Genomic DNA, 15123 nt, shown 5'->3' with positions numbered 1-15123 from the left:
ACCCCCAGAGTCATCGGGTCCAAGCTCCTGCTCATTACAGGACTCACTAAATCACCTTAGGCAGATGTATGTCAAGCCTTTGTTTGAAGACTTCCATTGAAGGAGAACTCCCCACCTCCTGTGGCAAATTGTTCCACTTATTAATAACCCTTGCATTCAGAAAGTTTTTACTTTAGGTAAAACAAAAAAGGTTTAGCACCATTTTAGCCAGTTATTTCTAATATCTAATCTGTGTCTTTCAGTTTCATCCCATTGCTTATAGTCTTTCCTTGTGTAAATGAGAACAGGACTTGTTAATAGGTTGAGTTCCTGCATAGTCGTACACTGTCAGCACCAATTGAATGATATCTGAGTGTAAAGGGACAAGATCAATTGGAATGGTACTACTACATTTTCAATTGTTTCATACTGTACATTTGTAGTAGGAGTAACAGCACAGTGCAACATTCTAAGAAACGACACTATAGAATTGTAGCAGTCAAGAGAACTGGCATAATTAAATATTATTATTGCTTATTGAAAAACAATCCAAAATGGTAGGACAAGAAAGACCATTGGGATTTTCATAACACATTTTTCTCTTGTGATTTGCTCACTGCACATTAAATTTGCTCAGACGTCTTTTATGTCTTTCAGTGACACATATTCTGCTCCGTATTAAATAATGAGAACATGTCATAATGTCTTGAGTGAGTTTACAGAACTGATGGCAGTTTTAAGCTTTTATTTTTTACGTTACATAATTCTTAGAATAGCAATCAGTCATGGAATGAGAACAATTTACAATTATGTTCCATGAATAATCTGCACTCTGCTAATAGGTTTCGACTCAAGCCTTATAATCTAAACAAAGTGGAAGTACCTGTTGGAAAAATAATGTTTGCATAGTTTTAGTGTCCAAGCCTGGTTAAAGTGGATAAGGGATTTGTCAAATAAATTTAATTTTGTCCTTTTGAGATTTAACATGCCAAAACTGGACATGAACAACCTAGAAAGAAAGGAATCTCAGTTAATAAATACTTCATTCTTCGAGGAGTATGTGAAAATTGAAGGAAGTCAAGGTGTCAGGGGAAAGCTTTTCTATTGGCAGGTGAGACTTGTATGCAATGCCAATAGGTTATTGGCTATTTTACATTTAAAGAAAAACTTTCACCTACTCAAGGTGTGTTAAAATATCACATACACATCAAGCCAACGAAGTTTACACACGGAGTTCAACAGAAAACAATTTATTACTGTCATGGGGAACAAAATGAAAAGTAATTTCTCCTTTGAGAAACTTCTTTTTTATTAAATCATGAGAAGTCATCTGTTTTTGTTTCCTATTGAAGGTGAAAACAGTGAAAAATTTATTGATTTTTCTGTGATTTTTAGATCATTCTACCTATTATATTAGGTAGATATCTGCCAAAGTAGTTAGATTCCCAAAGTACTTGATGACTTCATTCAATAGGTTCAGTTTTCTATATGTTAAGCTTGCCGTATTATCTATGGTAATGATTATCATTTCGCATCATTAAAACGTTTAGTTTCAAAATATTGTACTTAGGTTCAGATCATGCAATATCAATGTTACCAGTGAAATGACTAATGCTGCTGTGAGAAGTAGGTTTTGGTAAGGATTTTCCCAAGTACAGTTGCATTATGTGTTAAGAAATAGGGTTATATTTTTGACAAGCCAGCAATAAAGAAAAAAAAGAAGAAAAATGTTGCCTCAATTGATAAAACTGTGAATAAGTGGTCTAATCTGCTGAGCTATAGAAGAATACTTGCCTATACACATTGACACCTACAATTTAATACATATGGGGACCTCTTGTCTATCCCACGATGGCAGACATGGAGGAAACTAGGATAAGTCTTGTTGGATTTCAATGTGCCTGATCGTGTATTGTGCCAGGAGATTAACTACTGACAGAAATTTCTAGAGGTGACTTGTTCCCCTTTACCCATTAAAATAAATATAATGCCACCAGGGGAGATAGCTTTCAGATGAATGAGAGTTCAGCCAAAAGCTTAATCCTAGAGGTCTTAAAGGAACACTCGGAGAATGTCTTATACTTTCTCTTGGGTGTTCTTTGAATCCATGAGTGATGCACCTGCCCATTATGCCCAACACTTGGCATAGGAAAATACTTGAGTTATGCCTAGAGTGTTACTTTATTCTCATCTGGCATACAAGCCTTGTGACAGTGACTGGGAATTGAAAGCCAAGCCATACATGGAATCTGGCTTGGCTTTCTATTCCCAGTCATTGTTACAAGGCTTGTATAAAGAGTCAACTTTGATTTGAAGGAACGCTGCCTTCCAATGGGTGGCGCTGCTGAGGTATTATTACATCTCCCTTATTTGCATATTACCCAGATGAGTATGAATGGCCTTTTAAGTCTCCTCACTTACTCATCTTCTAGTTGCTCTCCCTAAGGAGAAAATATAGTGTTTCTGTCCTTAATTCTCAAACATACATCCGATGTCTATTGCTCTTGTTTTATTATGCATTGTGATATGATCACAGATAGTGGCTATCCACAGGGTAAACATCTAACCATTATATTGAATTTTTTATTCTTTGACAATAAAACATTACCTTGCTTCATGTAGACTAGCTATTCAGAACCTAAAAAATCAATAGTGGCCACATAAGCTAGTGATAACATATTATAGCCACATATGCTAATACAACATTGACTGGCATAGTGGGCAAATTTCATACTGGAGCACCAGTTGCTATACCCATTGTCTGAGTGTTGTTTCTCCAGAGACTCAAGTCATCTGTGTGTCCAGCTGTTTGGCCCAGTCTACTGCCAGTGCCTGCTTTGTCTCCAGCTGTTGTGCCCAGTCTGCTGCCAGTGCTTTCTTTGTTTACTGCAGTACCTAATCTGCTGCCAGTGGTGTCTGTTCCTGTGCCAAGTCTGCAGCCAATAGTGCTGTCTGTTCTTGTGCCGAGTCCGCAGCCAGCAGTATCAGCTGTTCCTTTGCCAAGTCTGCTACCAGCAGTGGTATCCATTCCTGTGCTGAGTCTGTTTCCAGAGGTGTCTGCTCCATTTCCAGTGATGTGTACTCCAGTGCCAAGTCTTCTGCGAGCGGTGATGTCTGCAGTTCCAAGTCCATTTTCAGAGGAGTTTGCAGTTCTGAGTTTTCTTCCAGTAGTACCTGCTCCTATGCCAAGTCTGCTGTTATAAGTTTCTGTGGTACCAAATTCGCCATCAGAGGTGCCTATTTTTGTGCCAAGCCCACTTCCACAGATGTTCCAGCAGCAAATCGGGTCATCGAGAATTTTTTTAAAATATGGACGCAGACCATTGACTCTTCCATCTATGCTCCTGATTTAATCAAGAGATTTTTTCCCGCAAACAGGAGGGGGCCAGAGTGGAGACACAATCACTGCGCTGCACCACCATTCAACTCTTCCAGGACTTACTGTTGGACATCGACGGCTGTTGCATACTGCCCAGTCATCATTCATCTCTGCTTGCTCACAAGCCTCTGCCTGCAGGGGCTTGTACATGCTCCTGCTCTTAAAGGGCCAACGCATGTTTCATAATTCTGTCCTCCACTAATTACCAGCTGGCATTTACTATATTATGCATCCACACCCTAGGGTGGATGCCTAAGCAAATGGTCTCATTCACTATTGTGACAATGCTTCTGTTTGTGTGTATTTCTGATTCTAACCCCTGCCTGATAACACTGCCCAATGATGATTTTGTTTCAGGCTCAAAATTAGTGTATTCTTATGTATTTACATCTGCTGAATTCAAAAATCACCATAAAAATGACCGATTAGCTCTTACTTTGGAGATACAGTGACATGTCATTTTTTAGAATTTACATTTTTATTTTGTGGGAATTTTTTTTTGGGGGGGGGGAGTTGTCACACCTCTCAACTGTCATAACACAACATTCTCCTTATGTTTGTAGGTTATAAACATAATACATGTTGCTATGACTGAGTTTCATTTTATTTCTGTTTTTCAGAATTTCTGGTTTTGGAGTGCTTTTGAAGTGTAAAATTTGCTATATCAAAATGCCCCGAAAATGTGTAAATTTAGTAAATACTTTTTGTTACATTTGTGGTGAAATAACATTTTCGTCACAGAAACGCAATCTGATGCCTCTTGTGAAGACTGACTATCATCATTATTTTAGTATGAAGGTAGGGGACCAGGATAAGTCATGGGCTCCACATATATGTTGCAACTCTTGTTCAGTTAAACTACGAGAATGGCTGAAAAATAAAAAGTTGATCTATGGCTTTTGCTGTGCCTATGGTTTGGCAGGAGCCTACAAACCATACAGATGACTGCTATTTCTGCTTGACTCCGCCTATAAAGCCAGGATTATCAATGAAGTAAACAAGAACAGTTCAATACCCGAATCTTCCATCTGCTTTACTTGTCAAAGGAGAAGGCGGAACTTCTAGGGTCAAGACTACAGCAATGGAATCTTTTCCAACATGATGTCAGGGTCTCTCAGTACAGAGAACGTCAGGGGGATCTGCTTCTTTTTTTTTAGAAGAAAAATAATCTGGTTGTTTGCTGCAACGTTAATGGCTTGATGAAATGTTTCAATTTGAACCAAGATCCAACTGAATGGAGGCTATTCATGGACTCCTCTAAGCTTAGTTTGAAAGCTGTATTAATACATAACAGCAACCGTCTACTTTCTATTCCTGTTGGTCATGGAGTTCACATGAAGGAGACTTATGCAAACATGACAGCCGTCCTCAATTCAATCAAATATGCTGAAGAAAAGTGGAAAATTTGTGGCGATCTAAAAGTCATTGCTGTAGTCTTAGAAATCCAACTAGGTTACACTAAATACTGTTGCTTTTTATGTATGTGGGACAGTAGGGATAGGAAATCACATTACATTCAAGATGATTGGTCTGCAAGAAATGTTGACTCTACTGAGAAAAATGTCATTGCTAAACCACTCGTGGACCCAAAAGATGTTCTTATTCCACCCCTTCATATAAAGCTGGGTTTAATGAAAATTTTTGTCAAAGGTATGAACCAGGAAGGACAAGCATTTAAGAACTTAAGAGACAAATTTCCTAGATTGAGTGATGCAAAGGTTAAAGGGGTTCTGACACGAATAGTGTTTTTATGCTTTAACAGCCATTGTTCCCTGGTCTGCCTAATGGACACAAGGAACCCACAATTAATGGCTGTTAAAGCATAAAAGCATAATACTTACCTAATACTTACTTTGTGTTCTGTTGTTGTTGTCATCAGGGGGGTCATCTCTCGGCAGGCAGTCTTCTTCCTCCGACAAGCGAGATTACGCGCATGCACAGTGGAGAGGTGCCCTCTGACAGGAGTCAGGACGGGCCGTGTCTCCACTGCTCATGCGCAGAACTCCGTCTTCAGCCAGGATGGATGGGCCGCCCACAGCAAGCACTGCTTGTGACGTGCTTGCTGTGGGCGGCCTGTCCGTTCACCTCGGAAATGGCTGACGGATGCAGCAGAGCAGGAAGCGGTCATTTAGACCGCTCTTGCTCTGCTTCTACAAGCCACAGATAAAGAAGCCAGGCGGAGGGGACATGCCTGGCGATCGGTCTTGGCCAGGCAGGTGAGTAAAAAATTTTTTTTTCATGTCAGAACCCCTTTAAGGAAGGTATTTTTTTGGGCCACAAATTCGACAACTTGTAAAGGATCCTGCGTTTGACCAAGCTTTGGACAGAAAAGAAACAGAAGCTTGGCAAGCCTTAAAGGGAGTTTTTCATGGATTCTTAGGCAACAAAAGAGATGATAACTACACTCAGTTGGTGACAGTACTTCTGGAAAAAAACATCAACTCGGATACAACGTGTCCCTTAAAATCCATTTTCTCCACTCCCACCTAGACTTTTTCCCTCCTAGTTGTGGAGCTGTCAGTGATAAACACAGGGAAAGATTCCACCAGGATATTTCTGTAATGGAACAAAGATATCAGGGCAGTTGGAATGAAGCAATTCTTGCGGATTACTGCTGGTCTGTGTGTAGGGATGCTCAGGAACTCATTTACAAGAGGCAAGCCAAAAGAAAACGATCTCATGAAGTCACCACATCATTCTCTTCACACCAAACCACCTGCCAGGAATTCTTCCATCAATTTAGAACTTTTAGAATGTAACTGTCATTAAAAAAAAATTTAAATGCACTTTCAATGTTGTTAGCATATGTAATTACAATGTATAATTTTCTCTTAATCCATTAAAATAACATACTTCCACCTATTGTATATCACTAAAACTACAGCTAATAAAAAAAATTCTTTGTCATATTCGTTTTTCTCACTCCAAAATTAGTAAGATTTGACTCAAAAAATGTAAAATATTTTTTTTTGTCGGCCAGTGTAATTGACTATTCAAACTTCTGTGCCCCCAGACTTCAGCTCTGTATTTTGGACTCTGCTATTGCTTGCCTCCTGCCCTAATCTACAGCCTGGACCTCATTTATGCACCTGTGCTGAAAGTCCTGACTCAAGCCTGTTTTTCCACACCCAACATCCTGACAGGGGCCATAAAATGGCTGAATAACCTTTAGTTTTCTATTTGAGTAAGGAGTAGCCACCACCTGTAAAATAAAACACAGTGGGCCATATACATACCATCAGATGTTATAATATTGCAATAAACATTATAACTAGAGATGAGCGAACACCAAAATGTTCGGGTGTTCGTTATTCGGAACGAACTTCCCGCGATGCTCGAGGGTTCGTTTCGAACAACGAACCCCATTGAAGTCAATGGGCGACCAGAGCATTTTTGTATTTCGCCGATGCTCGCTAAGGTTTTCATGTGTGAAAATCTGGGCAATTCAACAAAGTGATGGGAATGACACAGAAACGGATAGGGCAGGCGAGGGGCTACATGTTGGGCTGCATCTCAAGTTCACAGGTCCCACTATTAAGCCACAATACCGGCAAGAGTGCCCCCCCCCCCCTCCCAACAACTTTTACTTCTGAAAAGCCCTCATTAGCATGGCATACCTTTGCTAAGCACCACACTAGCTACAACAAAGCACAATCACTGCCTGGATGACACTCCGCTGCCACTTCTCCTGGGTTACATGCTGCCCAACCGCCCCCCCTCCCCCCCACAGCGCACACCAAAGTGTCCCTGCGCAGCCTTCAGCTGCCCTCATGCCACGCCACACTCATGTCTATTTAGAAGTGCGTCTGCCATGAGGAGAAACCGCAGGCACACACTGCAGAGGGTTGGCACGGCTAGGCAGCGACCCTCTTTAATAGGGGCGGGGCGATAGCCCACAATGCTGTACAGAAGCAATGAGAAATAGAATCCTGTGCCACCGCCATCAGGAGCTGCACACGTGGGCATAGCAATGGGGAAGCTATGTGCCACACACTATTCATTCTGTCAAGGTGTCTGCATGCCCCAGTCAGACTGGTTATATGCACCTTAACAGTAACCGCGTTGGTGGTAATGTGGTGGTGACTGCGGACCTAGTAGCACGGTTGTATTTTGTTGGTTTTCAGAATGTGGCCAGGATTAAGTGGGCCGTGGCGGGGGGATGGTGTGGGGGCTCTCTTGTTGTGTCGGTAAAGGTGAAATTCTTGGACTGCCACCAGACAAACCAATGCAAAGGCATTTGCCAACAATGTTTTCCCTGTTGGAGGAGGAGGGGGATGTTTTTGAGGCACTACGTGTCCTCTCCACGTGTCCGTTCCATGTCAGCAATAGTAGCACTTAGGACAGGCCCCATTAACAATTCTGAAGCAGCAGTATAGCGGGAGCGCAGTCTTCGTTCCATGTAAGCAATAGTAGCACTCAGGACAGGCCCCATTAACAATTCTGAAGCAGCAGTATAGCGGGAGCGCAGTCTTCGTTCCATGTAAGCAATAGTAGCACTCAGGACAGGCCCCATTAACAATTCTGAAGCAGCAGTATAGCGGGAGCGCAGTCTTCGTTCCATTTCAGTAGCCTTAGTATAGCCAAGGCACAAGTTACATTTATGTAGCTAAACTGTAGGCCAACCCCACACACCTTTCTGTACCATGAGTGCAGGCGAAGAACATAGAAATTACTATGATTACACTGTAGGTGAGGGCCCCAAAAAAGTGGTGTACCAACAGTACTAATGTACCTCAGTAAAAATTGGCCATGCCCAACCAAGATGGCAGGTGAATCGCTTTGGTTAATGTGGCTTAAGTGGTAACTAGGCCTGGAGGCAGCCCAGTGTAACGAAAAATTGGTTCAAGTTAAAGTTCCAACGCTTTTAAGCGCATTGAAACTTATAAAAATTGTTCTGAAAAATTATTTGAGTGAGCCTTGTGGCCCTAAGAAAAATTGCCCGTTCAGCGTGATTACGTGAGGTTTCAGGAGGAGGAGCAGGAGGAGGAGGAGGAGGAATATTAGACACAGATTGATGAAACAGAAATGTCCCCGTTTTGGATGGTGATAGAGAACGTAGCTTCCATCCGCGGGTGCAGCCTACGTATTGCTTACGTATCGCTGCTGTCCGCTGGTGGAGAACAGAAGTCTGGGGAAATCCAGCCTTTGTTCATCTTAATGAGTGTTAGCCTGTCGGCACTGTCGGTTGACAAGCGGCTACGCTTATCTGTGATGATTCCCCCAGCCGCACTAAACACCCTCTCCGACAAGACGCTAGCCGCAGGACAAGCAAGCACCTCCAGGGCATACAGCGCTAGTTCAGGCCACGTGTCCAGCTTCGACACCCAGTAGTTGTAGGGGGCAGAGGCGTCACCAAGTATGGTCGTGCGATCCGCTACGTACTCCCTCACCATCCTTTTACAGTGCTCCCGCCGACTCAGCCGTGACTGGGGAGCGGTGACACAGTCTTGGTGGGGAGCCATAAAGCTGGCCAGGCCCTTAAAGACTGTTGCACTGCCTGGGATGTACATGCTGCTCGATCTACGCACATCCCCTGCTACCTTGCCCTCGGTACTGCGCCTTCTGCCACTAGCGCTGTCGGCTGGGAATTTTACCATCAGCTTGTCCGCAAGGGTCCTGTGGTATAGCAACACTCTCGAACCCCTTTCCTCTTCGGGAATCAGAGTGGGCAGGTTCTCCTTATACCGTGGATCGAGCAGTGTGTACACCCAGTAATCCGTCGTGGCCAGAATGCGTGCAACGCGAGGGTCACGAGAAAGGCATCCTAACATGAAGTCAGCCATGTGTGCCAGGGTACCTGTACGCAACACATGGCTGTCGTCACTAGGAAGATCACTTTCAGGATCCTCCTCCTCCTCCTCCTCCTCCTCCTCAGGCCATACACGCTGAAAGGATGACAGGCAATCAGCCGGTGTACCGTCAGCAGCGGCCCAAGCTGTCTCTTCCCCCTCCTCCTCATCCTCCTCATGCTCCTCCTCCTCCTCCTGTACGCGCTGAGAAATAGACAGGAGGGTGCCCTGACTATCCAGCGGCATACTGTCTTCCCCCGCCCCCGTTTCCGAGCGCAAAGCAGCTGCCTTTATGGTTTGCAGGGAATTTCTCAAGATGCATAGCAGAGGAATGGTGACGCTAATGATTGTAGCATCGCCGCTCACCACCTGGGTAGACTCCTCAAAATTACCAAGGACATGGCAGATGTCTGCCAACCAGGCCCACTCTTCTGAAAGGAATTGAGGAGGCTGACTCCCACTGCGCCGCCCATGTTGGAGTTGGTATTCGACTATAGCTCTACGTTGTTCATAGAGCCTGGCCAACATGTGGAGCGTAGAGTTCCACCGTGTGGGCACGTCGCACAGCAGTCGGTGCACTGGCAGCTTAAAGTGATGTTGCAGGGTGCGCAGGGTGGCAGCGTCCGTGTGGGACTTGCGGAAATGTGCGCAGAGCCGGCGCGCCTTTACGAGCAGGTCTGACAAGCGTGGGTAGCTTTTCAGAAACCGCTGAACCACCAAATTAAAGACGTGGGCCAGGCATGGCACGTGCGTGAGGCTGCCGAGCTGCAGAGCCGCCACCAGGTTACGCCCGTTGTCACACACGACCATGCCCGGTTGGAGGCTCAGCGGCGCAAGCCAGCGGTCGGTCTGCTGTGTCAGACCCTGCAGCAGTTCGTGGGCCGTGTGCCTCTTATCGCCTAAGCTGAGTAGTTTCAGCACGGCTTGCTGACGCTTGCCCACCGCTGTGCTGCCACACCGCGCGACACCGACTGCTGGCGACATGCTGCTGCTAACACATCTTGATTGCGAGACAGAGGAGGAGGAGGAGGAGGGTGCTTTAGTGGAGGAAGCATACACCTCCGCAGATACCAGCACCGAGCTGGGGCCCGCAATTCTGGGGGTGGGTAGGACGTGAGCGGTCCCAGGCTCTGACTCTGTCCCAGCCTCCACTAAATTCACCCAATGTGCCGTCAGGGAGATGTAGTGGCCCTGCCCGCCTGTGCTTGTCCACGTATCCGTAGTTAAGTGGACCGTCGCAGTAACCGCGTTGGTGAGGGCGCGCACAATGTTGCGGGAGACGTGGTCGTGCAGGGCTGGGACGGCACATCGGGAAAAGTAGTGGCGACTGGGAACTGAGTAGCGCGGGGCCGCCGCCTCCATGATACCTTTGAAGAACTCCGTTTCCACAACCCTATACGGCAGCATCTCAAGGCTGATGAATTTTGCTATGCGGACGGTTAACGTTTGAGCGTGCGGGTGCGTGGCGGCGTACTTGCGCTTGCGCTCCAACAGTTGCGCAAGCGACGGCTGGACGGTGCGCTGAACTACACTGCTGGATGGGGCCGAGGACAGCGGAGGTGAGGGTGTGGGTGCAGGCCAGGAGACGGTAGTGCCTGTGTCCTGAGAGGGGGGTTGCATCTCAGTGGCAGGTTGGGGCACAGGGGGAGAGGCAGGGGTGCAAACCGGAGGCGCTGAACGGCCTTCGTCCCACCTTGCGGGGTGCTTGGCCATCATATGTCTGCGCATGGTGGTGGTGGTGAGGCTGTTGGTGTTGGCTCCCCGGCTGAGCTTTGCGCGACAAAGGTTGCACACCACTGTTCGTCGGTCGTCAGGCGTCTCTGTGAAAAACTGCCAGACCTTAGAGCACCTCGGCCTCTGCAGGGTGGCATGGCGCGAGGGGGCGCTTTGGGAAACACTTGGTGGATTATTCGGTCTGGCCCTGCCTCTACCCCTGGCCACCGCACTGCCTCTTGCAACCTGCCCTGCTGATGCCCTTGACTCCCCCTCTGAAGACCTGTCCTCCTGAGTAAGCGTTGCACACCAGGTGGGGTCAGTCACCTCATCGTCCTGCTGCTCTTCCTCCGAATCCTCTGTGCGCTGCTCCCTCGGACTTACTGCCCTTACTACTACCTCACTGCAAGACAACTGTGTCTGATCGTCATCGTCCTCCTCACCCACAGAAAGTTGTTGAGACAGTTGGCGGAAGTCCCCAGCCTCTTCCCCCGGACCCCGGGAACTTTCGAATGGTTGGGCATCAGTGACGATAAACTCCTCTGGTGGGAGAGGAACCGCTGCTGCCCAATCTAAGCAGGGGCCCGAGAACAGTTCCTGGGAGTGTTCCCGCTCCTGAGCAGGTGTTATTGTAGTGGAGTGAGGAGGCTGGGAGGAAGGAGGAGCAGCAGACAGAGGATTCGGATTGGCAGCAGTGGACGGCGCAGAACTGCGGGTAGACGATAGGTTGCTCGAAGCACTTTCTGCCATCCAGGACAGGACCTGCTCACACTGCTCATTTTCTAATAACCGTCTCCCGCGTGGACCCATTAATTGGGCGATGAATGTGGGGACGCCAGAAACGTGCTTCTCTCCTAATCGCGCAGCAGTCGGCTGCGACACACCGGGATCAGGAGCTCGGGCTGTGCCCACACCCTGACTTGGCCCTCCGCGTCCTCGGCCGCGTCCACGTCCTCTAGGCCTACCCCTACCCCTCAGCATGCTGTATTACCAGTGATTTGATTTCACAGGCAGGAAATAAATTGGCGCAAGACTGCAGGCCAAATATAATTTTTGCCCTTTTTGGAAAACGAAAGGCCCCACTGCCTCTAGTGAATGAATTATCTAAGTTTAATAACTGTGCTGTGTCCCTGCTAATGTGTCACAGAACGTGAAGGTAGCAGAGTTATTATAACTCTTGGAGAGCAGGTATTTTTTTCCCAATTAAGGAAAGCAAATGGCGAAGCCAGCAGTAAAGCGTAGCTGGGTGCGTCTGATTTAGCAATGTTGTTCACGCAGCTCACACGTGTCCACCGCCCTTAGGACGGACAGAGGCTGGACAAATAGATTTGTTTTCAGTTTTTTTCCACCAAAAGGCAGCACTGCGTATATTCAATGAACATGAGAAGTTTAATAACTGTGCTGTGTCCCTGCTTATGTGTCACAGAACGTGAGGGTAGCAGAGTTATTATAACTCTTGGAGAGCAGGTATTTTTTTCCCAATTAAGGAAAGCAAATGGCGAAGCCAGCAGTAAAGCGTAGCTGGGTGCGTCTGATTTAGCAATGTTGTTCACGCAGCTCACACGTCTCCACCGCCCTTAGGACGGACAGAGGCTGGACAAATAGATTTGTTTTCAGTTTTTTTCCACCAAAAGGCAGCACTGCGTATATTCAATGAACATGAGAAGTTTAATAACTGTGCTGTGTCCCTGCTTATGTGTCACAGAACGTGAGGGTAGCAGAGTTATTATAACTCTTGGAGAGCAGGTATTTTTTTCCCAATTAAGGAAAGCAAATGGCGAAGCCAGCAGTAAAGCGTAGCTGGGTGCGTCTGATTTAGCAATGTTGTTCACGCAGCTCACACGTGTCCACAGCCCTTAGGACGGACAGAGGCTGGACAAATAGATTTGTTTTCAGTTTTTTGGCACCAAAAGGCAGCACTGCGTATATTCAATGAATAACAACTGTGTTGTCGCCCTGCCTATACAATTCTTTCCCTGCAGTATCAATGGAGGGTGCAATGGTCTGCAGAGGCGATTTTGAGAAGCAAAAAAAAATGCAGCACAGCTAACAGCAGCCTGGACAGTACTGCACACGGATAAATATGGCCCTAGAAAGGACCGTTGAGGTTCTTGAAGGCTACACTCACTCCTAACACTCTCCCTGCCTATGCAGCACTTCTGTCCCTAATGCCAGGTGCAACGGTCTGCAGAGGCGATTTTGAGAAAAAAAAATTTGCCACTGCTAACAGCAGCCAACACACAGCTATCAGTGGCCCTACTAAGGACCTTTGGGGGGTCTTGAAGCCTACACTAACTACCAATTCTTTCCCTACAGCAGCTCCGGTACAAACAGCACTGTCCCTCATCTAACTCACACCGCATCTGAGGCGAACCGCGGGAGGGGCCGACTTTTATACTCGGGTGACACCTGATCTTCCCAGCCACTCACAGCAGGGGGGTGGTATAGGGCTTGAACGTCACAGGGGGAAGTTGTAATGCCTTCCCTGTCTTTCAATTGGCCAGAAAAGCGCGCTAACGTCTCAGGGAAGGAAGTGAAAATAACCAGAACACCGCATGGTGTTCGTTACGAATAACGAACATCCCAAACACCCTAATATTCGCACGAATATCAAGCTCGGAAGAACACGTTCGCTCATCTCTAATTATAACACATCACACTTAATGGATAAGACATTTTTGGTAAAAAAATTCAGTTCAGGATAGAACATAAGTTGTTTTCATAACTGTAAAAGAAAGTGTCCAGAAAAAGGATTAGTAAGACATGAGTCCTCCTGCTGAACCTCAGTTTCCAGAGTGCTCACGGATGAAGGAGGTAGCCAGTATTTAAGCTCACTGTAATAAAATTAAGCCTACTATCTTACTTCATCTCTTGTTCAGCAGTCTGTGCCAAATGAAAATTAAAGAGTGTCTAATTGCTGATCCACATGGCTCTCTAAACCAAATTTAGGTATTGTGGTCGCTAGGACGTGGGGGTCCCTTACGCTCAACTTCCATTCACTGAAAGATTTTAAGTTAAAGACATGGAGGCATTACTTTTTCTATTTTCTGTTTTATAGTGTGATAATGGGTTCCACTTTTTCTGTAAGTTTGTAGCATATCTTTTGAGCTTCTCTTAGCCGTTTAAATTATAACATAGGGGACGGTAAATAGTAATGACAATGTGCCCAACAGTAATTCTCCAGCTCTGTTGTGTGAGATATGTTGTACTGGAATGGTAATGGTCTGCAGAAAAAAAAGCCAAACATATTATTTAAACCACTTAGAATTAAAAAAAAAATGCAAGAAGTTATGAAGAAATTACTATTTTTACTATTATCCATTTTAAAAAAATGAATAAAAAATTACCGCATATGTACCCTGAAATGCTTCCGAAACCATACAAGTTGCCCCACTAAGAACAAGCCTTTAGATAGCAATATCAACCGAAGAGTGAAAATCATGAGTCTCAAAATATGGCAACACAAAAAAGATTTCTTTTTCAATAAAACATGCAATAATTCAACAAAAGTACTAAAATAAAAAATATATATATATATATATATATATATATATATATATATATATATATATATAAACTCTATTTCATGGGTCAGTACGATTACAGTGATTCTAAATTAACATACTGTATTACTTATACTGGAAAATGCATGGTGTAAAAAAACTTGAGAATAGTGGTAGAATTGCAGTTTTTTCCATTTACCCTTCCAAAAAATGTTTGAAAGTTCAAAAATGTACCCGAGAATGAAGCAAATAAAAACTTCAACTTGTCCTGCAACAATAGCCATGATACAGTTTTGGCCACAAAAAAGTTATAGCTCTCAAAATGTGTCAGTGAAAAAAACAGCTTGGTGCTGTAGGCTTAAAATAGGTTGGTTCTTAAAAGAGTTTTCTATAACGTTGATGACTTATCCTCAGGATATGTAATCAATATTCTGGGAACACCGACCAATCAGCTGTTTGAAGAGGCTGTGGTGCTTGGGTAAGCTCTGCAGTCTCTTAACTGCGTACCAGTGTTAGTGAAATGAATATGACTCCATGACATATGATTATGACTCCAATTAGGTAAAATGAGAAAAGTTTAGTACTGTGTTAACCTGTGGAGCAAAATGTGATTGTATATGTGTCTTCGGATCTCTTCCATTAGCCATGCGCCTGAGGAAGAACCTGATGTAGGTTCAAAAGCTTGCTATGACATCATGTATTTTTGTTAGCTATTAGAAGGTCTCATATCTACAAGACCACATTGTTTCTCTTACTGAGA

This window comes from Eleutherodactylus coqui, chromosome 2 (genome assembly GCF_035609145.1).
Source record: "Eleutherodactylus coqui strain aEleCoq1 chromosome 2, aEleCoq1.hap1, whole genome shotgun sequence".
Classification (NCBI taxonomy): domain Eukaryota; kingdom Metazoa; phylum Chordata; class Amphibia; order Anura; family Eleutherodactylidae; genus Eleutherodactylus; species Eleutherodactylus coqui.
This window is presented reverse-complemented; position numbering follows the sequence as displayed.